This window comes from Somniosus microcephalus, chromosome 25 (assembly GCF_052327205.1).
Source record: "Somniosus microcephalus isolate GS21.2 chromosome 25, FLI_Smic_1.0, whole genome shotgun sequence".
NCBI lineage: Eukaryota > Metazoa > Chordata > Chondrichthyes > Squaliformes > Somniosidae > Somniosus > Somniosus microcephalus.
The window spans coordinates 48,953,468-48,979,035 of NC_141011.1; the positions used below are offsets into that span (position 1 = coordinate 48,953,468).

Consider the following 25,568-nt stretch of genomic DNA (forward strand, 5'->3'; position numbering starts at 1 on the left):
GCAGGTTAAATCAATGACTGGGGAATTTTCCAACCATTTATTTCTTTGGAGATCGGCTTTTGGTTCACGTATGCAGCGTCAAAAGTCACATCAGAAATGGAAGCAATTTCTCCAACATGAGTCAGCGGGACACGTGCACCACACACACACATGTTACACGCACCATTAGCACGCCATGCTCAAGTACAGCTGATTTTCAGGTTTGCTCAATAAAACATGGAAGTGTGTCCCCTGCATTGCAGGTGACCTGGTTAATGAACCCTGACATAAGAAAACTACTAGGCACTTGGTCTAAGCGTTAAACAAAGCTTTAATCAACTGTTTTACAACATGGAGGTCTAGTTGTGTCCTTCACTAGTTCCTGTTAAGAATGTCCTGCGCAAGCTGGGCCCATGCCCGATTATTTATACTCTCCCTGGACAGCGCCACCCACAGGCCGCTCAGTATCATTTCATAAGTCTTTCTTTTATGAATGACTGATTCATGTCAAACCTCACTGGAATTATAAATTTGAAAAGACAAAGACTTGCATTTATACAGCGCCTTTCACAACCACCAACCGTCCCAAAGCACTTTACAGCCAATGAAGTACTATCTGAAGTGGAGTCACTGTTGTAATGTAGGAAACGCAGCAGTCAATTTGCGCACAGCAAGCTCCCACAAACAGAAATGTGATAGTGACCAGATAATGTTTTTTTTTAGTGATGTTGATTGAGGGATAAATATTGGCGTAGGACACCGGGGAGAACTCTCCTGCTCTTCTTCAAAATAGTGCCAGGGGATCTTTTACGTCCACCTGAGAGGGCAAACAGGGCCTCGGTTTAACGTCTCATCCGAACGATGGCACCTCCGACAGTGCAGCACTCCCTTAGCACGGCACTGGGAGTATCGGCCTAAATTTTTGTGCTCAAGTCTCTGGAGTGGGACTCGAGGTACAGTTACTTTCCGAGACTGACATCTCGCAAGCTGCCAGGTTTCAATGACAACCTTGACTGACATTCAAGCTCAATTGCTGAGAGTGGGTGATTTTCTCCAGTGGCGTATTCACACCACCTGATTGTGCACTGTGGGGGCTCCGGACCACTCCATCTCGGTGTCGGGGGGGCGGGGGGGGCGGTGTGGGAAAGAGGCACAAAAGTGTCTAGGTCAGTCCAGACTTAAAAAAAGTCTTCTTCATTGTATAAAACAGAAAGGGATATTTTCCTTCTCATGCTGTAAATGTGACAACGGGTGTAATTTTAACCTAACTCCCCGGGTGGGAAACCCGCTGGATCGGGTGGAATGCCGGTTCACCCCCACCCCCCGCTCCGATATCAGTCTCTTTTGATTTCAATGGAGAGTTAAGTCGGACGGGGGTTCAAAACCAACTCAATCTCGTCAGTTTTACGATAGGCGGATTAGGTTAAACTTGCCCCCAACCGATCAGCTTCTCGATAAGTACGTGTTACTGAGAAAAGCCACTTCACGAGGTACGAGGGGGAAAATTATCACAGCAATTCTGACGATTCAAAATCCCAATAACAGTCAGCAAGTGCAATAAGGGAAACTGTTTGGTCACAAATCAACTGCTCACAGATTTTCTCCTTACCGAGTGTCAAGACGCTCTCATAGATCAGTGCCGGTGGAACTAGGAGACAAGATTCCTGGATAACAACAGAAAATGCTGGAAAAACTCAGCAGGCCAGGCAACATCTGTGGAGAGAAATTAGAGTCGACTTTTCGGGTCTAACCCTTTTTCAAAACTGGAAAGGAAATGAAATAGATCGAAGGCAGGGCTGCGAGAGAACAAAAGAAGTGAAGAGACATTAAGAGGTATTCAAAACGAGACGAGATGGTGATAGGACTAGTGGAGACAAAAGACGGCTCTAGATTAGGTGTGAAGTGTTCTGGCAGAATGAGAGACAGCTGCCATATGGGAGAGAGAAAAAAAGGGTGGGGGGGGAAAAAGGCCAAAACAAAGATGTGGATAAAATATAAGCAAAAATGTAATGGGGGCCGAGGTTATGATCTGAAATTGTTGAACTCGATGTTGAGTCCGGAAGGCTGTGAAGTGCCGAATCAGAAGATGAGTTATTTCGGATTTCCAGCATCTGCAGTATTTTGCTATCCGACAAGATTCCTGGAGCTGATCGACGCTGAACATCAGAGGCCGAGCTTGCCGCCTTTCTCTGATGTAACTTCTGCCGGTGCAGGATAAAGTGCACAGCTCAGCACTGTGCCCTTGTGCTGCAGTATTGTCAGAGCTCGGTTTCTGCAGATGCATGTGCTGTGTGAGCAAGTCCTCAGAAGCAAAGGACCAATTTGACGGGGAGAGGTGGGTGGGGGGGAAAAAGAGTTGTTGACTCGACCTTTACAAGCAAGGGTCTGGGGATTTTAGCACAAGTGTGATTTTTTTGCAAATAAATCCCTGCCGCTGACCAGGCTCTGACCGGCTTCCCTTCAAACATAGGTTTTCAAACGGGGGGCATCCCTGGACATTAAGGGGTGATCCTCAAGGTCATCAGATTTCTATCATGCTGCCAGCAGATAGCTGAATGTTTCTGTATTTATTGGCGTACCAGCACGCGATTTCTGTGGCCGTAAGCTAACAAAACACTCCAGTGCTAACAATATTCCTGTGGATTGGCACCACTGTCTTCCAGAAATTATTTTCCGAGAGATTCTCCCCACACAGAAAAGTTTGCAACCTACTGCCTGAGCACAACAAAAGCTTTCTGCACAAAAAAGCCCCCTCCTGAGTCTCATTTCTTGGTTTTCATTATGATATTAAAAAAAACCCCTTTCTGGCAAACCCCTCACCAAGCACAATTAAAAAAGACTAACTAAAGAGAGAGTCCTTTTGTTGGCCATTTCCCAACACTCATGAAAGTACTAGTGGTGGAGGAACAGTGGGGCATGGGGGCTCCAGTGCACGAGCATTCAGCCATGCTGGAGCATGCTAGGGGGAAGTTATTAAATATCCATCATCTTCGGGGAGTTCTCCCCAGTGTCCTGGGGCCAATATTTATCCCTCAATCAACATAACAAAAAAAACAGTTTATCTGGTTAGTGACGTAATAAAACTCACAACACACTTGGTTTGAGTATAAAGCAAGGCTTTAATCAACTTGTTTCAGAACATGGAGGTCTAGTTGTCCTTCACTAGTTCCTGTCTTACTAAATGTCCTGGGCAAGCTGGGCCCACGCCCGAGTATTTATACTCCTTGGACGGCGCCACCAGCTGGCCGTCCAGTGTTATTTCATGAGTCTTTCTTCATGGATCATAAGATTCATAACAGTTATCATCACATTGCTGTTTGTGGGACCTTGCTGTGCGCAAATTGGCTGCCGCGTTTCCCACATTACAACAGTGACTCCACTTCAAAAAGTACTTCATTGGCTGTAAAGCGCTTTGAGACGTCCGGTGGTCATGAAAGGCGCTGTAGAAATGCAAGTCTTTCTGTCTTTTCAATAGTCAGTGCAAGAATGGGGAGAAGCACTCCTACAGTTTTCACTTACTCTGTGCTGAAGGTATTCAAAGGCAGGCAGAATGAGGTCGAACCTTCTGGGTTCTGTGAGTTTTCGTCTTTCTTGAATGCTGCAGTTGTGAGGAAACTAAGGCCTAGAAATTCAGTTGGCTGCGCCAGCCGTTAGCGCCTTAGGAGGAGTAGATCTCGAGCGCTAGGTGCTTAGCGCCCGGGCGCAGCGCGATCTGCGCCTCGCCCCAACTTCAGTAGACATTTAGCGCCGGCGCAAAGTCATTGCGCGCGCTCATCTGCGCTCGCAGATCATGACGTCATTTCGTCGTGCAACGCCCTTTGTGCGCCCGGAACCGGAACTTCACTCGCGCCGCCCCATTGTGCGCCTGGCAGCCCGAACGACTGTGAAGTGGAACGGTACACAGCCGAGGCGGGCCGCGGGGAGCGCAAATTAAAGGGCTCTCCTGCATTAGAAAAGGCAGCCGTTTTGCAACACTCCTTCTTTGGAGATGATGATGATGGAGGAGGAGGAGGAGGAGAAGAAGAAGACCGGTACCACATAACAAACTGATGGAGAGAAGCCCTCCCCAAATACACTAGTCTCGGCCTTTCAAAAAACCAAATCCACCCTCCCCCTTTAAGAGCTGGCCGGCGCCAGGGTGTCTGCTGTCAATCAAGAAATGACCGCACCTGCGCTGCGCCCGGCCTCGGCGGTATCGCTTAGCACCGCCGGCTTAGCGCCTAAAGAGAGTCGTGCATCGCCAGTTTTAGCGCTCGAGCAAACTCTTAGGGCGAAGCTACTGAATATCGGCGAAGTGGCCTCGACTTTGCGCCGGGCGCAAACTTTAGCGGCCGCCCGACTTTACCGCCCCAAAAGTGGCTATAATGAATTTCTAGGCCTAAATCTCTGGTCCATTCATTTCCGACAGGCTGATAAATAAATAGAATGATACAGCACAGAGGGAGCCCATTCGGCCCATCGTGTCCGTGCCGGCTCTCTGAAAGAGCTCTCCAATTAGTCCCACTCCCCCCCCCTGCTCTTTCCCCATAGCCCTGCACATTTTTCCTTTTGAAGTCTATATCCAATTCCCTTCTGAAAGTTAATATCGAATCTGCTTCCACCATCCTTTCAGGCAGAGCATTCCAGATCACAACAACTCGCTGCGTAAAGAAAAATTCTCGTCTCCCTCCCTCCACCGGTTCCTTTGCCAATTATCTGTGTCCTCTGGTTACCGACCCTCCTGCCAGTGGAAACAGTTTCCCCTTATTTACTCGATCAAAACCCTTCATGATTTTGAACGCCTCTATTAAATCTCCCCGTAACCTTTTCTGCTCAGAGGGGAACAATCCCAGCTTCTCCAGTCTCTCCACATAACTGAAGTCCCTCAGCCCTGGTGCCATTCTAATGCAGGACATTTTCTTCGTGTAGTGCACCATTATTTAAAAAAAATGCAAGATATTAACTGTCACAATAAAATGTAGCGTTTTTGTGCACTTGTCTAAATTCAGCCAGCTTGTGCCTCATTGACTGGCCTCATTTTAACCATCTCTTAAATCTGCAACCCCCTCCCCTCCCCAGAGAAAGTCTAAACATTCAACCTTGCAATCGCGTTCTTGACAATTATCTTTCCTATTTACTCAGCAAAATCAAATTAAATCATACACGGTGGCTCCGTCGGTAAATGCCCTGCCTGGTGTGTTACTCATCCATAGAGAGCGGGAAGGTCCCAGGTACTACCCTAGGTCCGTGCTGATGCCACCTGGGACAGCGATTTGGGCACTGAAAATAGCTTCATCATTCCTTGGTCGGTTAGGCAAGGAAAAAATTTTAAAGAATCAGCGAGGCTTTGTGCTTGTGACTGCTAATCAAATGAGCCCTGCTGGAAAGTGCACGTGTCTGGATCCCAGGTTGGAACGGGATTTGCACGCAACTGTGATGCACCCCATAGTCAAATAGCCGGTCAAAATTCACTGCCTGGACTCACGGCTCAAGACTGGGTAGCAGGGGGCTGCCAGTGCCTGCGGATTTGTATGCCAGCATGAGCCAGCGCCTTCAGAAAAGAAAAGGAAAAAAAATGAAGCAAGAAATAAAATAATTTCCTGCTGCCTGGAAGGGCTGTCGGTTACCAATAAAGGAACGGCTGATGGTGGTTGGGATGGTGAGTATTTTCCGATTACCCCAATTGGCCAAAGATTTTGCAGCAACATCCGTCTCCCCGTCCTTGACCTTTCAAAGTAGCTCCCTCCCCCAAATCAAATTCATCTCCCGTTGCTGTAAAATTAAAACTAGCAGAGCAGGAGCTGGGCCCTGGATGTTCTTTCCACACAGTACCCCACAAACAAGAGACTGGAGACTACATGAACCACAGCACTCGCACACAAAACTAACAGCAACTATTGGAAACTGGAGCAGTCCGATAGCACTGGACTTGAGTGCACCAATGGGCAGTGAGGCGGTGAACTCCCAATCTCACCCTGGTTGTTGGCAAAGCTCTTCATGGAAGGAACAAATGATCTCTGCTTCTCTCTCTCTCTCTCTCTCTCTCTCTCTCGAGCAATCCTAGCAGCCAACTGAAGGGAAGGGGCAGATCTCCTACCCTCTGTCTCAACTAGGGAATGATGTGAGGAGGACTGGGCTGGAGGGGGTAAGCAGGATGGGAGGGAGGGAGGCGGGAGAATATAGGGAAAAAATAATACAAATTGGGAAAAAGTGTGTTTTGAGAAAAGAAAGGAAAGAGGGAAAGGAGGAGGGAAAGGAAAGACCTGCATTTATATAGTGCCTTTCACAACCACCAGACATCTCAAAGCACTTTACAGCCAATGAAATACTTTTTGAAGTGGAGTCACTGTTGAAATGTGGGAAATGCAGCAGCTAATTTGTGCACAGCAAGCTCCCACAAACAGCAATGTGATAACGACCAGATAATCTGTTTTAGTGATGTTGATTGAGGGATAAATATTGGCCCCAGGACACCAGGGATAACTCCCCTGCTCTTCATTGAAATAGTGCTGTGGGATCTTTTACATCCACCTGAGAGAGCAGACGGGGCCTCGGTTTAACGTCTCATCTGAAAGACGGCACCTCCGACAGTGCAGCACTCCCTCAGCACTGCACTGGAGTGACAGCCTAGATTTATGTGCTCAAGTCTCTGCAGTGGGACTCCGAGTAGAGCGCTTGTTTTGGGAGTCTCATATCGGGCATGCGGACAATGTGACCCATCCATCGGAGCTGACTGAACGTGGTCAAAGCTTCGATGCTGGGGATGTTAGCCTGAGCGAGAACACTGACGTTGGTGCGCCATAGTTACAGATGCAAAGAACTGCAAGTAATGAAATCGTAATGGACAAGGCTACCGGACAATACAGGTACAAGCACAAGCTAATTACAGAAAGCCCCCAGCCCATAAATCAGATGCTGTGCAAGCTACACTTTGCAAGATTAACAAAAGGGAATAACAAAGAGTTTGGATCGATCGATAGCTGCCACGAAATCAACGTGAAGTGCACAGGCCCACTCTGCTGAGGAAATCTTTCCCTGGTCTCCATTGGAGCTGTTAGTACGAAGAGCAAAACAACAAAGAATAAACGTGGAGAGATCTTACTGAAGAGGGAATTGCCGCATCACAAACCCGTAAAACAATTTGCAAATATTTCTATCGATCCTTTTGTATTCTTTGACTTCCTGAATTTTCTCAATGCTTTTCTGTTCAAACAGCATTAAATTGTCAAGGGGACTGACTGGGAGGAGGTACTGGTTCAGACTGCTCGAGGGCACTGAATTAACAGGTACAATAGAAAGGCTAATCATTTCGAGTACACCGGGTTAATGACTGTATAGCTCCTGGGATTAATTCAGCTTTCGTTCGTTGCCGGTTTCAGTTACTCCTCCAAATCAGTTCCTCGAGGACTCTAGGGGAATCGAGGGATATGGAGTTCGGGCGGGGAAAGTGGAGTTGGGGGCGATGATCAGCCATGATCTTATTGAATAGTGGAGCAGGCTCGAGGGGCCGTGCAGCCCACTCCTGTTCCTATTTCTTATGTTCTTATTAGGGTTCGGGTTTAAAAAGAAATAATCCCCTGCGACAGAGAACAGAAAAGGTAACCAAAATTGATCTTAATCCCGTATATTTCTATCTGTGATGTCTTGCGTTTTCCTGCATGTCACACACACTTCCTGTAATACTTTTCCCGACAAACTTTTAACTGCCTTATCTATATATATAAAGCGGCTCTTCTGTCTGTCTGTTCCGATGTCTGTCTGTCTGTCTGTCTGTTCTCTATACGTTTGAAAGTTACAGAGCGTACTGACGCGCGCGTCGCCTCAAAAGAAAGCTTGCGATTCCGGACCAGTCATAGGCGTATTTACGTTTCGGCCGGACAAAAACCGCGCCCGTGGTATCCGAAAAACGTTCAGCCTTCCGCTCATTAGCATCTCATTAGCGACCGTGTGACGTCGAGGTCGACCAATTGGACGGCGGGTTCCTTCCTACAGTTGAGTGTCGAGTGACTCGACGATTGACTAATCCTACGCTTCGGTGACCTGACCGGTCGACCAATCGGTGCGTGTGTGGGCGGGCCTTATCCTTCTGAACTGAGGTGAGTGGCCGCCATCTTGATTTTTCACGATTTTTCCCCCACACTTTCAGTGTGTTAGGGAAGTAAGGTAAATATTTGAATTATGTGTTAGGGAATTAATTAACAATTTATTTGAGTTTTATATTGTGTTTAGCAACCCCCCCCTCCTCCTCACCCTCGCGCAGGGGGGACTCGGGGCCTGAAGCTCAAAAAATTTCTCTCTCTCTCTCTCTTTCTTCCCTCTCTCTCTCTCCTTCTCCTCTTCCCTCTCTCTCCTTCTCCTCTTCCCTCTCTCCTCTTCCCTCTCTCTCCTTCTCCTCTTCCCTCTCTGTCTCTCTCTACTTCCCCCTCTCAGGTTTCACGGTGTCGCGGACGGAGCGCGGGCGGGCCGCCCGAAGTTTCCCGCTCGCTAACGGCCGCCAAGCCGCCCTTGCCTGCTCCCCGCGGGCCGCCTCGCGCCGCCCACACTGACCGCGCATGCGCCGCCCGCACTGACAGCGCATGCGCCGCCCGCCCGCAGCGGCCGTCCATCAGCCGCGCGATACGCGGGGGACCTCAGCTCCGGTCCGTCCCGGCCTCAGAACCCGACCGCGCCTTAAGCACTAGGCCCCGCACGGCCGCTATCGCAACGGCACCGGACCTCAGGCGCTAGGCAGGGGGAGGGGCCGGAGAGAGGGACAGAGGGGAGTGGGGGAGGGGAGGGGAGGGGTGGGCGAGAGGAGGGGAGGGGGTGGGGGGAGGGAGGGAGACAGGGGAGGGGAGGGAGAGGAGGGGAGGGAGAGAGGGGAGGGGAGGGAGGGATAGGACAGGGAGAGGACATGACAGGGAGAGGGGGGGGACACAGGGGCAGGGAGACCAAGCGCCCCAAAATTGCCCTCGCAACGCGGGGCTCCCCAGCTAGTTGTTATAATAAAATAAGCGGATCCACCAATTTACAATGAGCAACACCACAGGAGATCTGCTGATAATAGCCCACTCGGTCCATCAAGCCCACTCCATTCCGTGGCCATGTTATAGAGTCATAACAGCACAGAAGGAGGCCATTCGGCCCATCGAGTCCGTGCCGGCTCTCTGTAGAGCAATCCAGTCAGTCCCATTCCCCCACTCTATCCCCGTAGCCCTGCAAGTTTATTTCCCTCAAGTGCCTATCCAGTCTCCCCTTGAAAACATTGAGTGTCTCCGCTTCCGCCACTTCCGTCAGCAGCGAGTTCCAGGTCCTCACCACTCACTGCGTAAAACAGTTTTTCCTCACGTTCCCCCCGTATCTCTTGCCCAAAACCTTAAATCTGTGTCCCCTAAATGTTTATCCCTCAATCAACATCACAGAAATAGATTATCTCATCATTACATGTTTGTGGGAGCTTGCTGTGCGCAAATCTCTTGGAAGTTGAGCCACTGTACAGGAAACGTGGCAGCCAATTTGTGCACAGCAAGCTTCCACACACGGCAATGTAATAATGAGCAGATAATCTGTTTTAGAGATGTTAATTGAGAGATAAATATTGGCCAGGTCACCGGGGAGAACGCCCCTGCTCTCCTTCGAAGTGGTGCCATGGGAACTTTTACGTCCACCTGGTTTAACATCACATCCCTAAGACGGCACCTCTGGCAGTGCAGCACTCCCTCAATACTGCACTGGAGTGTCAGCTTAGACTTCTCCGAAGCGGCCAGTAAAACTGTTTCACTCCAGCTGGTGTGTACTGTACCTTCCCCAGGTTGTAAAAGGCAACAGCCTCCAGCAAGGAGTCACAAACAAGAACTTTATAACAAAGGTGCTCGTCTACAGCTGTTTGACTTGGAGTCAGTGCGGCAAAATACAACGGTGGCTATTTGTAGTCCAACAGCTTTATTTGAAATCACAAGCTTTCGGAGCTCTGCTCCTTTGTCAGGTGAAGTGGAGAGATGCATATAGACACAGCATATATAGTCAGAGAATACTGCCAGATGATTACAGGTAATCTTTCTAACTGCCCTTTATCACACTCGGCAGTTAGAAAGATTACCTGTAATCATCTGGCAGTTTTCTCTGACTATATATGCTGTGCCTATATGCATCTCTTCACTTCACCTGACGAAGGAGCAGCGCTCCGAAAGCTTGCGATTTCAAATAAAGCTGTTGGACTATAACCTGGTGTTGTGTGACTTCTTACATTTGTCCACCCCAGTCCAACTCCGGCATCTCCACATCATGGCTATTTGTAGTGCTCTGGCAGCCATAACCAGCATTTCTCAACCATTTACTGATGAGATTTTGCAATATCATTGCAGCATATATAATTCCAAAACTACCCACAAATTGGCAATCTCACTGAGACAGGACATACGATGATCTGAGTGAGAAAAATGAAATGTTGTGCTAGTACAGTGGGGGATACTCTCCAGAAGGCTCTCCATGTACAGCAGGCACCTCAAAGCACTGGAGAGGTACCACCAACGCTGCCTCCGCAAGATCCTGCAAATCCATTGGCAGGATAGACGCACCAACGTCAGTGTTCTTGCTCAGGCCAACATCCCAAGCATCGAAGCTTTGACCACGCTCGATCAGCTCCGATGGTCGGGTCACATTGTCCGCATGCCCGATACGAGACTCCCAAAACAACCGCTCTACTCGGAGCTCCGGCACGGCAAGAGAGCCCCAGGTGGGCAGAGGAAACGCTTCAAGGACACCCACAAAGCCTCCTTGAAAAGGAGCAACATCCCCACCAACACCTGGGAATCCCTGGCCCAAGACCGCACAAAGTGGAGGAGAAGCATCCGGGAAGGCGCCGAATACCTCGAGTCTCTTCGCCGGGAGCAAGTGGAAGCCAAGCGCAGGCAGCGGAAGGAGCGCACGTCAACCCAAGCACCCCACCCACCCGCCCCTTCAACCACCGTCTGCCCCACCTGTGACAGGGACTGTAGGTCCCGCATTGGACTCATCAGTCACCTGAGAACTCATTTTTAATGTGGAAGCAAGTCATCTTCAGTTCCGAGGGACTGCCTAAGAAGAAGACTGTCCAGAAGCTGAGGTTAAGGCATGTTGTTGGGGTTCAGTAGAAGGAGCTTTACTGTACTGCTAACCTGTCCTATTCCAGATCTTCGGCAGCATCCCCCGAACCTGCGACCACTACCACCTAGAAGGACAAGGGTAGCAGGCGCATGGGAACACCACCACCTCCAAGTTGCCCTCCCAAGCCACACACCATCCTGACTTGGAAATATATCGGCCGATCCTTCATCATCGCTGGGTTAAAATCCTGGCACTCCCTCCCTAACAGCACTGTGGGAGTAACTTCACCACACGGACGGCTCACCACCACCTTCTCAAGGGCAACTAGGGATGGGCAATAAATGCCAGTGACGCCCACATCCCAGGAACGACTATAAAAAAAATCTGGGCATCCCTGGTGTTGCGGTCGGGTGGGAAAATATTCCAGATTCCGGCAATATCCCTCATCTTGTAGGATGCACAGAAACTCCAAGAAATGCCAGAACTGTAACAAAAATTCTGAAACACAAGTTACGTTATAGTACAATTCATAGCATAAACAATATTTGCCATTATAGAAAAAAAAATCTAGTGCGAGTTGAAAGCAGTCACCCTAATTGAGGCTTTCAAAAGGACATTTATGAATTATTAATGAATATGTACTAGACCTCAGTGGGTCAGAGGCTACGCTAAGGTGAGATGTCTGAAATATGATGGGAAGTAAGTCGTAAACTGTTTACCCAACAGATGTAGTCACTTTCCTCTTACGCAGCGTATAAGCCTAGTTGCTGGATTGAACGTATGATTGCAGCACAGTTTAGCAGTGACCCATTTTTAAAAATAATGGGTTCACAAACATAAAACATTTCTGTCTCACTCTTCCTATAACTGTCTCTCGGCTTGTCTACCGCTCTTTAATTCTTCTCCCTTTCCGTTTTGTACACTTGTTTCTCTGCCTCTTTCTGTGAGTATCCCTTCACCCGGCTCTTCTGTAGAGCTCCTGCTGTCCCACAGCTCTTGCTGTATGTCTCCCTCGTTCTGCAGGATTTCTCGCACCTGTTTCTCCAACGGTTTGTCTTTCAGATGAGACGTTAAACCGAGGCCCCGTCTGCTCTCTCAGGTGGATGCACTGAGGTGCTGCAAACACTGACAAGCACTGCACAGAGGTACACGGCTGCACCCAGGCTCTCCCATGACTCCCTCCATATGCTTATGGAGGGAGTCACAGCACCCAGGGAGATTCTCTTCCCTTCCCATGGGCGGAAGAGACCTCCCCAGGACACCAACGCAGCCTGGTTGCACATTGCACAGGAGGGCACAAGCAGGGATGTGGTCAGGAGGACCAGGCTGCAGTGGCGCAAACCTTTCAATGATCTCAGTAGATCACAAAACGTTACTGCAAAGCCACACTCAACCTCATCCTGCTGTGCCACTCATCACATCCCCATCACTCTGCCTTCCCTACCCTACTCCTGCACATCCTTACTCACACCAACTTACCTTGCACCTCCACCCATCCCCCTCTATTTACATTATCACTTCCCCATCTCACTAGCCACCCCTCACACTCACCCTCGTCCTAGTGCAATCATACCAACAGCACAAAAGGGTGGGCACTTGGGTGTTTTAGCCAGTGTAAACTTTCTGTTAATGTGCTGTCAAGCATTGAAATCCTTATTGTCACCACTTTGCCTTCTTGGACAGATGTGTGTGCACCTTTGGAAGTGTCTTCATGAGTTCCAGTGAATGGTGAGACATAACACCCCACCCTCCCAAACAATGGTGATGAGTGTGAAAGGAATGGCTTGGACATTGTAGGGATGCTTTATGGTGCTGGTGTGGTGTGGTGCCAACCTGGTGCATCATGTGGCAGCCAGGGTGTACAGAGTCAAGTGAAGTAAATCTGGCCATGGTGAGGCCATCCCTGGCATCCCGGGTAGCAATGTGCTCGGGTGCTGATGCCCTCTGTCCTGTGCAGCGTCAGTTGATTGCGGAGAAGGTTGGTGTTGTTGTTGGTGCTGCTGATGTGGGGACTGATCGTGTTGGGATTCTGAGGACCAAGGTGAGATTTTTTCCAAGGGCACCGATGCTGATGGAATAGATGGCAGGTGAGGTTGAGATGACAGAAGCGATCTGTCAATGTTGAGATAGGTTGTTCCAAGGAGGTGACAGTGGATAGAGAGATTACTCCAAACACGTCAAAAGTGCATAAAGCTCAAAAGTGGGTTCCAAATACTGAAGGCTGATGCTTCTGAGATTGGAAAGTGACCAGCTGTAAAATGGTAGTTTTTAATACCACTTTTGCAGCTGTCACCCAATGAAAGAAATGGGGATTTGTTCAGAACCCGGCACACTTACCTGGCGTGATCCCCGAGCAACGGGAACCTGGTGGAAAACTTGGGAAAATGCTTTGTACCTGGTAAAATGGTGATTAAATTGCTTTAAAAACCCTCTTAACTAGCACAATTGCCTGACCCGCGGCTTAGTGCCGGGTCTGCAAAGCGCAGCCAGACCCCACACTGGGGAAACTCACAAGGAGGCGGGTTCAGAGCGGGATACCGCCCCGCTGTCATTCTTTTGGATTTTGACAGCGGACCCGCCTCCGAACCCGCCCTCTGAGCGCCGGAGAAATTCAGCCCTTTATCTCCGTGTGTTTTTCCTTTTTCTCTCTACGTCCCCACTCCCTATAATCGCTCACATATGTCCTTTCCCTGTATCTCTGTCTCACTCTCCACTGGTTTCTCACTCTTCCGCTCTCTCTCTCTCTCTCTCTCTCTCTGTAGGTCTTTTTCTTTCTATAGATCTCACATCATTCATGTTCTCTCTGATTCCGCACAGACCTGGAGCCAGACTTCAGATAAATTTTGCAATCATGTATAGATAAATAAAAGAAAATCTGTAAATTGTAACAAAATACCCTGGTAACAGAACAAGGCCAGCAAGAACACACAATTGTTGACTTTGCAAATTGTATCCACAATAGAACTCATTAATTAGTGACCTTACACTTTATCATGGACTTATCTCTGGGGTCAGACTGGTCTGTACCAATGCACATTTCTATCTTTAAAAATAATTTAAGAAAGCTTTGTTGAATATTTTCAACTTTTGCTTCTTATTAGATTTTGGAGAGAAGGGGCAGGTCAATTCAGAAATACATCTTATCATCACAGTGCTTTGCGCAGTTACCCCTGTGCTGTCCTTTCTATGCCAAGTACATCAGCGGCAAATGGAATTCAATCTGGAGCAGTGTGAGGTAATGCCTTTGAGGCAGGCAGGCAGGCAAGGGAATATACAATAAATGGTATGACACCGAGACGTGTAGAGGAACAGAGGGACCTTGGAGTGTATGTCCACAGATCTCTGGAGGTAGCCGGACAGGTAGATAAGGCGGTTAAGAAGGTATACGGGATACTTGCCTTTATTAGCCGAGGCATAGACTATAAGAGCAGGGAGGTTATGCTAGAACTGTATAAAACACTAGTTAGGCCGCAGCTAGGTTACTGCGTGCAGTTCTGATCACCACATTACAGGAATGATGTGATGGCACTAGAGACGGTAGAGAGGAGATTTACGAGGATGTTGCCCGGGCTGGGGAATTTTAGCTACGAGGAAAGACTGGATAGGCTGGGGTTGTTTTCTTTCGAATAGAGTAGGCTGAGGGAAGAGTTAATTGAGGTGTATAAAATTATGAGTGGCCTAGATAGAGAGGATAGGAAGGACCTAATTCCCTTAGCAGAGAGGTCAATAACCAGTAGCTGTAGATTTCAAGTAATTGGTAGAAGGATTAGAGGAGAGTTTTCACCCAGAGGGTGGTGGGGGTCTGGAACTCACTGCCTGAAAGGGTGGTCGAGGCAGAGACCCTCATCACATTTAAAGAGTACTTGGATATGCACTTGAAGCGCCGTAACCCACAGGGCTACGAACCAAGAGCTGGAAAGTGGGATTAGGCTGGGATAGCTCTTTTTCGGCCGGCACAGACATGATGGGCCGAATGGCCTCCTTCCATGCCATAAATTTCTATGATTCTGTCAGTGCCCTGGCTACGTGTGTGGAAATGGGCCATTTGAGTGTCAGGCTACCTGGGTTGCAAAGGCAAGCTTCTTGGCCTAGAAATTCGGTAGGGTCCATTTTTGGGTGCCTTGCCCACACTCAAATGTGGCAGTTAGAGGAGCGTCAGAATTTGGTCCTCGGACCGCACTATCACGGAGAAGGCGCTGCGGTAGGAGCCCGCACGGGTTAAAGCCCCAATTTCCAGCTAAGTGATGGGGTTGCATAGCATGGGTCTAGAGGAGGAACGCGAGGGCTTCGGAGTCCGCAATCAGAGGGCTGTCGGGGATCGGGTAAGAAGATCGGTTCGGGGGGGGGGGGGGGGGAGGGGTGGGGGGGATGCCTGCAGTATTGTTGGGGGGGGGGGGCGGGGGTGAGTGTGATGTCGGGGGAGATCAGGAGGGCCTGGAGCAGCGATGATAACGGTAAGTACTTACCTTTTTTAAATTCCATGCTGTTTAGCGTTGGTTTTCCTGGGGAATAAACATTGCTGGCGTTGGCTGCCTCAGACGCCAACCAAACTCGCAAGAGGGAGCAAAAGTAGGTGATGGGCCCCTTATTTGAATATGTTAATGGCCTAACGCCTGCTTCAGACGAAGGTAAACAACGCCTCTTGTTCGGCCCTTACCAAAATGGCGCCCAGCGTAGCCCACACCACAATTGGACTCAAAATGGCGTCCGTAGCGCTGAAAAATTGGGCGTTACAGAATTGAATTTCTAGGCCCTTACCTCATAACACCAGGCTGTGGATATTATATTTGTAAAGTGAAGGAGACACATGGGGAACAGCAGCAGCAATGGGCATTTACAAGTCTGCTAACCAATGTTGCTACATCATTGTCAGGTGACTGTGTCCAGTCACTAGATACAGGTACTCATATTCTTCCTGTGAAAGTGACCTGGATCCTCCTTGAAATGGGATGATGGGACAGACAAGGCCATTCTGTAGTGGGTCGTCTCCCCCCCACTCTATGCCCCTCCATAGAAAAGCAAAGCAACAAGCACGATTCAAGCGAATCAGATATTTCCTCTCCACCACCTTGTTCTCACCTGGGACTTCACGAGGCAGAACAGAGAAGCAGCTCGCTGGACAGGCTTCACCGCGACTCAAGATTCAGGATCCTCTGGCTCAGCCAACCAACTTCCCTCTGAACAACATTCTCAGCTTGCCGTCCCAGGACAATAATTCCATTGTAACCGGCCTCCGGATTGGGGCCCCCCACAGCTCAACGCGACCAAACCTACACTGCAATGGGGCCAAACCTACACGGCAACGCGGCCAAACCTACACTGCAACGGGGCCAAACCTACACTGCAACGGGGCCAAACCTACACAGCAACTGGGCCAAACCTACACTGCAATGGGGCCAAACCTACACTGCAACGGGGCCAAACCTACACTGCAATGGGGCCAAACCTACACTGCAATGGGGCCAAACCTACACTGCAATGGGGCCAAACCTACACGGCAATGGGGCCAAAGCTACACCGCAACGCGGTGCACCAACCCTTTCGGGATCTGTGAAGCTCTGCCGTATCGCCGTGGGACCGGCCCACAATTCCCGGCGGCGAATGGTAATCTATTTTGCGTCTGGTTGAAGTTAAATGTGCATGTAAAACCAGAGGTTGCGCCATGGTTGTTTAGCTTACTGCACTTCTGCTGCAAGTCAGAATACAAGGCTTGATGTCAATCCAGACTGGTTTTTCTACAGCGCGTCAAAAACCGCTCCATTTTTATAAAAAACGGTCCTGCGGCTGATCCCGACATATAAAATAAGCCACTTTGACCGAGTCGCACTACTGGAGCATTAAGACTCGCCAAGCCAAACAGTCGTCCATCAGTGCAGTGCAGCACAGTGCATCCCCCCCCGCAGCACAAGCCTCCTGATCCGCACTTCTTCCCGTATCACACGGGGAAAGGCCACTTCAGTCAGCAGATAAACAATGGCTTCAATTCCCCCCCTGCCACCGCTCCCCAATCCCGCCCCCCTCCCTAAACCTGCTTGAACAAAACAATTAAAGTGACTTGGCAAACGCTGCAATGCATTGAGGTCTCCTTGAAAAAAGGTTGTTGACGCAATGCCTTTAAGGATTCGGCCGCGTTGCACAAAAATAATTGTCCTTATATTTATTTATATTCAGAAATTAAAAAAGGGGACAACCGACTTCTCGAGTAATCCAATCTAACTGAACACTCAGCACTGAATGCCCTTTACAGCAGTCAACATATTTCCTATCACAGCATCTGCAAAACTGCAGCCCATTTACATCACTGAGATGGTGCATGCATGTTTAAAAAAAAATTAAAATGATGATGTAACTGCCCTTCCTTCCCTCTCTATGACTGCATCGTAGCTCCACATTTCGGAATGCAGGCCGTGCACAGGCTTCTCCGCAGCGCAAGTCAATGCTGCTTTGCAGTCAGTCACCACCAAACCCCCCCCCCCACCAACCACCCCCGGACTTTGCTGCATTTCCCAAGAAAACCTGTCAATGCAGCATGCAGTGGTGTTCCGACCAGTTCTGCTCCCCCTCCTTCATTCCCTTCTGGATTGCAGTACTTCTTCACTGTGAATCCTTGTACCCTGCAACATCTTAAACAAGCAGGAGAAAGCCTCCGGTTTAGACTCAATTTCTCCAGTCAAGGAGATATACAAATCGAAATGATTCATTCAGTTGGCCAGAATTTCAGACACCTAATAGGTCATTTAGAAATGGACTGAGGGCTAGTGATAAAACGCAGTACACAAATAAATATATACGCACACACAGTATATATAAACAGACTCAATGCACTCCCCCCTCAATAATCATTGTCATTGTCATTCAAAGTCAGGCCTTTTGGAAGGGGTATCCACAGCACTGCTAGAATTGCCGAGGAGGTAGCATACCACTGCCCTAAAGTTATCCGAGAAATTTTAGCCAGACTTCCTTCTTTTAACACGGCTTTTCTGAAAAAAAGGTCACCGCGTCTCTGATCCCGTCACCGTGCGCACTTAAAAAAAAATTAAAATAAATGAACCTTGTTTAAAAAGTCTCGCACAAAACTTTACCAGCCGTCGCTGTCCCTTTAAGTGAAAAGGCAGCTTCGGAATTAAAAAGGGTTCGAGGCATTGATATTCCAGTCTGTCGGAGTCGACATCTGCTGGGGGTGGGGGGGCGGGGGGGCGACGCTCGTTCTGTACCTCGATTTATCTGCAGAAAACTCACAGGAGATCAAAGGAGGTTTCAGACAGTGAAAGTTGACCTACTGTAAGACCAAGAAGTGACTTGTGGCTGCAGCAAACGTTTGTGACCTACTTCTGCTAATGAAAACTGCCACGATCGAGGAGGGGGGGGGGGCGGTGGGAGCACCTGCACTCTTCCAGCCGCATTAAGTGATTTACTGGTACATTAATACAGATGAAGGCGACTCATTGCATAGAGTGGAATGCTTGCATTGATTTTAAAATCAATTTCAAACCAAGACACAAGGTTATCCTTTTCTTATATTTCCCCTTATAAAATTTTAATACGTTAAAAAAAGAAAAAGGAAGGAAGTGGAGCCTTGCAGGTACTGAAGCTGAAATGTTCCATTTTTTTTTTGAAGGTCAGGGGAAATTATTTTTAAAAGTCACTTTTTTTTTTATTCGCCCGATTACACTGGCGAGTTCAGCTCGGATAATGATTAAGAATCTGAGAACCATTTCCATTCATTCTAATGTAAACGGTATCATTGTTAAAAATGTGTTCAGCAAGGTCAAATCTGCTTGAAGATCGGAAACTGAAAAACATCACCATCATGCAGCAGAACTGACCTTCTCTCTGCACAACAATGATTTACTTTCAAATCACTTTAAAAATATGATGATCTACATGTTTAAAAATCCTCTGCTTGCCATTCTTCATGTTAACAAACACTTATTTTCCTTCAGCTGGTGTACTGTAATTTTTTAAAATATATATAGAGGCCTGCTATGAAAAAGATTGTTACAACATAGGGCAAGTTGGTCCTGTGGTGTCCTTGTACTCCGACGTTTTAAATGGGCATTTTAGGGTCATTTCTCCATGCTTGATCCTGTGATTTTTATCCCCTTTCTTCCTCCCCCTGGCCTGAGAGATCTGCAACCAAGAGAGATGGAGTGTGATTGACAGAGTCAACAAGAGGCAGCAGAGATCACCAAGGTGCGATTGTCCTTCCGGCCGAATTTCCCACCCTCCTGCTAGGCACTGCCGCAAGTCTCTGCTCAGTACCTCTGCACAACCACCCCCCCCCCCCGCCCCCCTGCTGTGTCTCAGATTGGGAACTGAGCAGGGTAGGGCTCAAATCCACAGCCGCCCCCTCTCCGTGGCACTGAGAGTTGGCGCTCTTAATGCTGAACGCTGCCCCAAGGCCAACTTCAAAAAAGGACCTGCGAGACACTTACAGCCTTTTCTGTTAGAGGGTGGGCTCATTTTAAATAGCCCCCTGGCCCAGTGAGGTTTATTTGGGGAGGCGGGGGGGGGGTGCGGTTTGAGACAATCACCTGTCCTCTCTTCAGTGCTCCCATCATCTGTCCGACTCCTCCTTTGCACAGAAAAATAAAAATATTCCCCCCCCACCCCCACACAGGCACGTTTTAATTTGGGTGACTCGCTGAGACGCACCTCATCCCCAATTATAGAGGGGGTAACGTGAATAAGGGAGCGGCAAGGCCTCGGCCATTGTGCCATTTCCTGCTGCACCTCAGAATTTACACACAGCTCCTCCAAGGTGTACAAATTCAAGGTTCTAGATGGCACTGACAACCTGTGCACCTGCGGACTGCCACACGAGGTGCAGGACATCCGTGGTCTTGTACTATTCAAATACCGCTGGTCGTCCTTAACATTCTTTGAAAATGCTTGACAGCAAGAATGCACTTGGTAGAGTCCGCTAGGCTAATGTTACACGTGGGGTGGAGACTTTCTCTTGTTTATTATTAAACAAAATCGTAAACACCTCCTTTATACTGATGTGTGTATGATTTTGCCTCCCTCTATCGCCTCTGAAGTAAATCCATCCCAAAGCCCAGCCTCCAATTGGGCCACTGACACAAGTGAAAATGTCTCTGGGTAGTTTTCACACCTACTCTGCTTCCCAGTTGATGACAGACTTCCCTGCTTGATCTTCAATGCATTCACCAATTTTCTCCTCCCATACTCTCCATCGAAAAGTTTTTTTTAAATTGTACTTCAGCATGTACATGTTTTTAAAAGATGCAAGAGCATAACGTGGAGCTGACCAGTGACATCGCCTCCAAATCCAGCTGCAGATGCTGGGCCTGGATTATGGGGTCAGGTCTCGGATCAGGAGTGGGGTGGTGCGATATGCAAACGTCCATCCAACCCCACAGTAGGCACACATGCTACTAAATAATGAGTCCACTGCCTGCAGCGACCTGGGGCAGCACAATGCCAACCAAGATGCCTTAAAGGGGCAGGCCACCTCTGCCAGTGTAACACACGCATACACGCATGCACACACATACACACACACACACGTATGCCCCCCTGGGAGAATGGAATCAGGCTAGAAGCACTTCAGATTCAATCTATCCACACTTTAAACAAGGTAGCAGGAGTTCCACTCTACAACAAAATTAAGTTTTCAAAGCAGATTATTATTTTTCAAATTATATAATTGCCGATATTAGCAATTCTTTAGTCGATGACAATTAAAGAATACTTTGTTCAAAATGCAAAATGAGCAGCCCATTGATGCAAACCCATTTCAGGATCAATACTTGAGCTTTCCTCGTGTCTGAAGCTGTATTTATCCCTCGCGGGTCCTGATAAAAATACTTGGGGGGGAGGGGGGGGCATCAGACCTGGATCCTGGTCACCATTCCGACCCCTAACTCAATTGCTCAGCAGGATGCATACGACAGGAATCTCAAAGCAGAAAGTAGGTTACGTCCCCACTTGATAAGATTTTTAAATAACTAGCAATAATAACTAAAGCAGCGAGGAGAGAGAGAGAGAGAGCGGTGTTGAAATTGAACTCAACTTCAGACAAAAACTTTCTCAGTCAGAAATGAATTAAGAGGGCTGCAATGCCGAGCAGTTGCACATGGAATATAGCTGGAGGATCTTCAAGATGTCGCATGCAGCAAAATGTATCAGCTGGATATTGCTGAACTCCAGTGAATCCATGTGCAAGAGCAAATTCAGCCCAAATTAATTACAAGACGAACAAGCAACAATTAAAAAACGAAAAGGATTAAAAACAAACTGCCTACCCATCTTGGATACATGCAATATGATGATGTGTAAGCAATCGGCTTTTTAAGAGAGTGAGATCCTTTGAAGGTCATTTATGTTTAAATCACTTTTAGATGTCCCACAGAATAATGGTACTTACACATTCCCCATCTTCACCTTGGAGAGGAGGGGGGGGGGGAAGTGAGAATTAGACTGCTTCTTACCAAGTCTACTCAGACACCAGCGTTCTGCTAACTTTCCTCCACTGACAGCAGGTCCATTGCCTGCAGTGACTGGGGCGGTACAATGCCAGCCTAGCTCTCTTAAAGGGGAGGGCCACCAGAGGGAGCCGGAGTCTTTCGGAGGGGGCTGCTTTTTTTGGTTGTTGGTTTGGCCGATTTTTAAAAAAACGCGCAAGCTACAATCACCGCTGGAGGGCAGATGTAGCTTTGCAGTAAAACAAAATTGCTAAAAGGCACAAATAACACTGCACCCTTGGTTTATAATGGGGCGTAACTGCAGCGTTTTCACCATTTAAATAGCTGTCACACTGTGATCATTTTCTAAAAACAAACTGCAGCAAGTGTAACTTTGCACTGGGTCGCACGGCATTACCTTTAACAAGGGTTCACTCAGGTGATGTGTTCGAAACCCACTGCAGACCAGCAGAGAGCATTAACATTGCAAACACCTCTCTTTTTTAATATAAAAAAAGACTGCACAAATAAGGCGATGATAGTTTATAGATTTTTTTTTTAAAACACACCCACCCTCTTTTGGGAAACGCAAGTTTTTTTTTAAAGGCATGAAAGGTGCAGCAGAAAGGGAAGTTTGCAATGGCACAGTTTGCTGATGGTGTCGAGTCTCAAGTGCTGCTGTGCGGACACATCAAGGAGAAGGATTTCGCAGTACGCCACTCCATCGCAACAACTCCTCCATACATTGCACCCCCGCCCCCCCTTGCAGTAAAAAACAATGCACTTTTTTCCAACAACAAAAAAACTTACATAAAAAGTACAATGTATTCCATGCACAATGCATACTTTGTATACAATTATAACCCTGCCATAAACGACTGTAAATTACTGCCAACTTTTGCTAAATTAAATTTGCAACGCTTCCTTTTATATTTTGCTCAATAAAACGTGAAATGCAACATTTAAAAAATATATGTATCATTAATTTCTTGACATATTTAAATGCAGATTATTGCTTGCCTTGCGTGTGATGAAATCACTCACTTTAATCACATCTTGCCCGCTCCCTCCCCACAAAAAAAAAAGTTACCTTTCTGATTGAGAGAAGCTGATGACACAATTGTTCCCCAGTCTAACAGCTCCCAGCTCCGGATGCTCTGATGTCCTGAGCGGTTGCAGTCTGAACACTGAACACAAGCCGGAACGTGTTAACAAGCACCAAGAAAAAAAACCCAATCTAATAGGTCCTGATGCAATCCCGGCCGCTGAACGTTACTTGTCAGCATATTTTTTTTTTAAACCCACAGAAAGCACATTTCACTGTAGGTAGGTAACTGCGCAGTCTTTGTATATCGATGAATGAAGCATAGATTGAGGGGCGTGCTGTTAACTCTCTCTCTCTCTCAATATTGATTGATGATCTAGCAGCTCACATCAAACCACCCCCGCCAACAGGAGTCAGATGCTTTTTCTTTTGTTTTTTTGAAGCTCATGGGGCAAGTTGGGACTTGTCTTGAAGTTGAGCTGTGGGAGGGAGCAAGTTTTATCAAGTTTCATCTGCGGTTGGACTCTCTGGCCAGTGGGCCAGATATACACTGAGGGCAGGAGACTTCTTCCCCCTCAAAGCAATGGAATGCCAGATGACCTTTCCACAGTCACTTGTTCCCACAAATATATATAAGGCTGACTTTGCTCAGAAGATGTTTTATTGTTCCTGAAAAAGTCACTGGACCAAAGTTTTTTTTGGTTGGGGGTTAGGGGAAGTGTTTTGTGAACATATGTCAGTCTGGTTTTGGACCTTACTGTGTGGTCTTGGAGCAAGTTGCCTCGACAGGCTCTTAAACTGGCCACCGTTTTCACCCGTTGATTATGAACAGGTGGGAGATTTACAATCTTCAGTCTAGTTTTAGAACGAGGAGTTTACTTTATTCTACAGTACTTCCATGCAGCTGTGGTGCGTGTCAGTCCAGCGCCAGTTGGCGTACTGTTCATAGCATCATATAGCACATGTGGCCCATCGTGTCTGTACCGGCTCTCTGAAAGAGTTGTCCAATTAGTCCCATTCCCCTCTGTCCCCCCCCCATAACCCCAGAAATTTCTCCCTTGTTGCCCAAAAAATGAGGACGGGCCTCTTCGAACTCCCCAGGTAGGTTGGTAGGTAAAAGTTTTACGGTTCGATTCACAGTCAGTGTTTCAAATGGGGCTGTAGCCGAGGCAATACAATCAGCCGCAGTGACCCTGGGCTAGAGGGGGGAATTTTTCAAGGGGTCAGCGGGCACATTCGGTGGCGGGTCGGATGGGAAAATGTTTCTTTTTGACCCCGCTGTCACCCCACCGCCACGCACCTTTCCCAGATGTCGGGTCTGTCAGCGCCAAACAGACCCAACACGCAGTGGCGGGGAGGCAATTCAGGTCATTATGACCTTGTTAACAGCCCATGAAGAAGTATTTTGAGCTCACCTTTACATTTTACGAGGTCGCCCATGGGGTTCACACTGTTCGGGGATCACGTCAGGTAAGGAGGTCAGGAGTTTTATGGCCATGGAATCATCTCATTACTTGACAGCTGCAAATGTGCTATAAAAGCTCCCATCTCACATCTGTTCACTTTCCAAGCTCAGAAACTGTTGCTTACTGCATTTGGAACCCAGTTTTGAGCTTTATCCAGTTTGCAAGTGTTTGGAGTAAACTCTCTATCTAGTGTCGCCTCATTGGAACAACCTCTCTCACCATTGACAGATTGCTTCTGTCATCTCAAGTTCACCTGCCATCTATTACATCAGCATCAGTGCCCTTGAAATGATCTCACCTTGGTCCTCAGAATCCTACCACGATCAGCCCCAACACCAGCAGCACCAGGCACACCAGCAGCAACAACAACAACACCAGCCTTCTCCGCAATCAACTGATGCTGCACAGGACAGAGGGCTTCAGCAAACAAGCACATTGCTGCCCGGGAGGCCAGGGATGGCCTCACCATGACCAGATTTACTTCACTTGACACTGTACACCCTGGATGCCACATGATGCGCCAGGTTGGCACCACCCCACACCAACACCATAAAGCATTCCTACAAAACCCAAGCCATTCCTTTCACACTCATCACCATAGCGGGGGGTGGGAGGTACCCTTATGTCTCACCATTCACTGCAACTCACTAAGCCACTTCCAAAGGTTCACACAAATCTGTCCAAGAACGCAAAGTGTTAAAAATAAAAATTTCAATGTTTGACAGCACATTAACAAAAACTTCACATGATCATTGGCTAAAACACACAAGTGCCTACCCTTGTGCGTTGTTAGTTGATATGATTGGACTAGGATGAGGGTGAGTGTGAGGGGTGGCTAGTGAGATGGGGATGTGATAATGTAGATAGAGAGGGATGGGTGGAGGTGCAAGGTAAGTTGGTGTGAGTAAAGATGTGCAGGAGTAGGGTAGGGGAGGCGGAATGATGGGGATGTGATGAGAGGCACAGGAGGATGAGGTTGAGTGTGTCTTTGCAGTAACGTTTCGTGATCTACTGAGACCATTGAAAGGTTTGCGCCACTGCAGCCTGGTCCTCCTGACCACATCCCTGCTTGTGCCTCCATAAGCATATGGAGGGAGTCATGGGAGAGCTTGCGTGCAGCTGTGCACCTTTGTGCAGTGCTGGTCAGTGTTTGCAACACCTCAATGCTGTAGAACACTGACAGCACAAATGTTAAAATCAATGTGGCCGTGGTCCCTTTAAGGAAACCGGCTGACCCGCTTCCTTCAATTGGCCGGCAAACGCGCTGGGCGGGCTTAACAAGCCCAATCAGGGGAAAACCATTTTAGACAGCGGGCTGGAGCCAGCAGCAGGGTCGGGATCCACCACCGGCGCCGCCCATCACAGACCCGCTGAGGTTGGTAAACGCATGTCAGGTCGAGTAAGAAGAAATTGAGCTTGGTTGTGATGCCCTCTGCAGTCAAATAGCCTGCTGATACTCACGGAGTGCGCTCACACAGTGGGCGCTGTTGTGAAGTGCTGGGCGGGGTGGGTTCTTGGACCTGTTGCAATCGTACCACAGACCTTTGAGGGGAGGAGCAGAGAATATTTTTTTAAAAGCTCCTTCCAGTCTCCGAACATCTTATGCCT

The 25,568-nt window shown here is 48.1% G+C and overlaps 1 long non-coding RNA gene across 1 annotated transcript in view; it reads right to left on the reverse strand.

Annotated features, from left to right (window-relative positions):
* LOC147100783 (uncharacterized) overlaps positions 1–23,049 on the reverse strand; it is a 93,346-nt gene extending 70,297 nt beyond the window's left edge. The window contains exon 1 of the long non-coding RNA XR_015073574.1: positions 22,540–23,049. This is a non-coding gene — a long non-coding RNA (uncharacterized LOC147100783). The remainder of the gene's footprint in view (positions 1–22,539) is intronic.
* Positions 23,050–25,568: the final 2,519 nt, after the last annotated feature.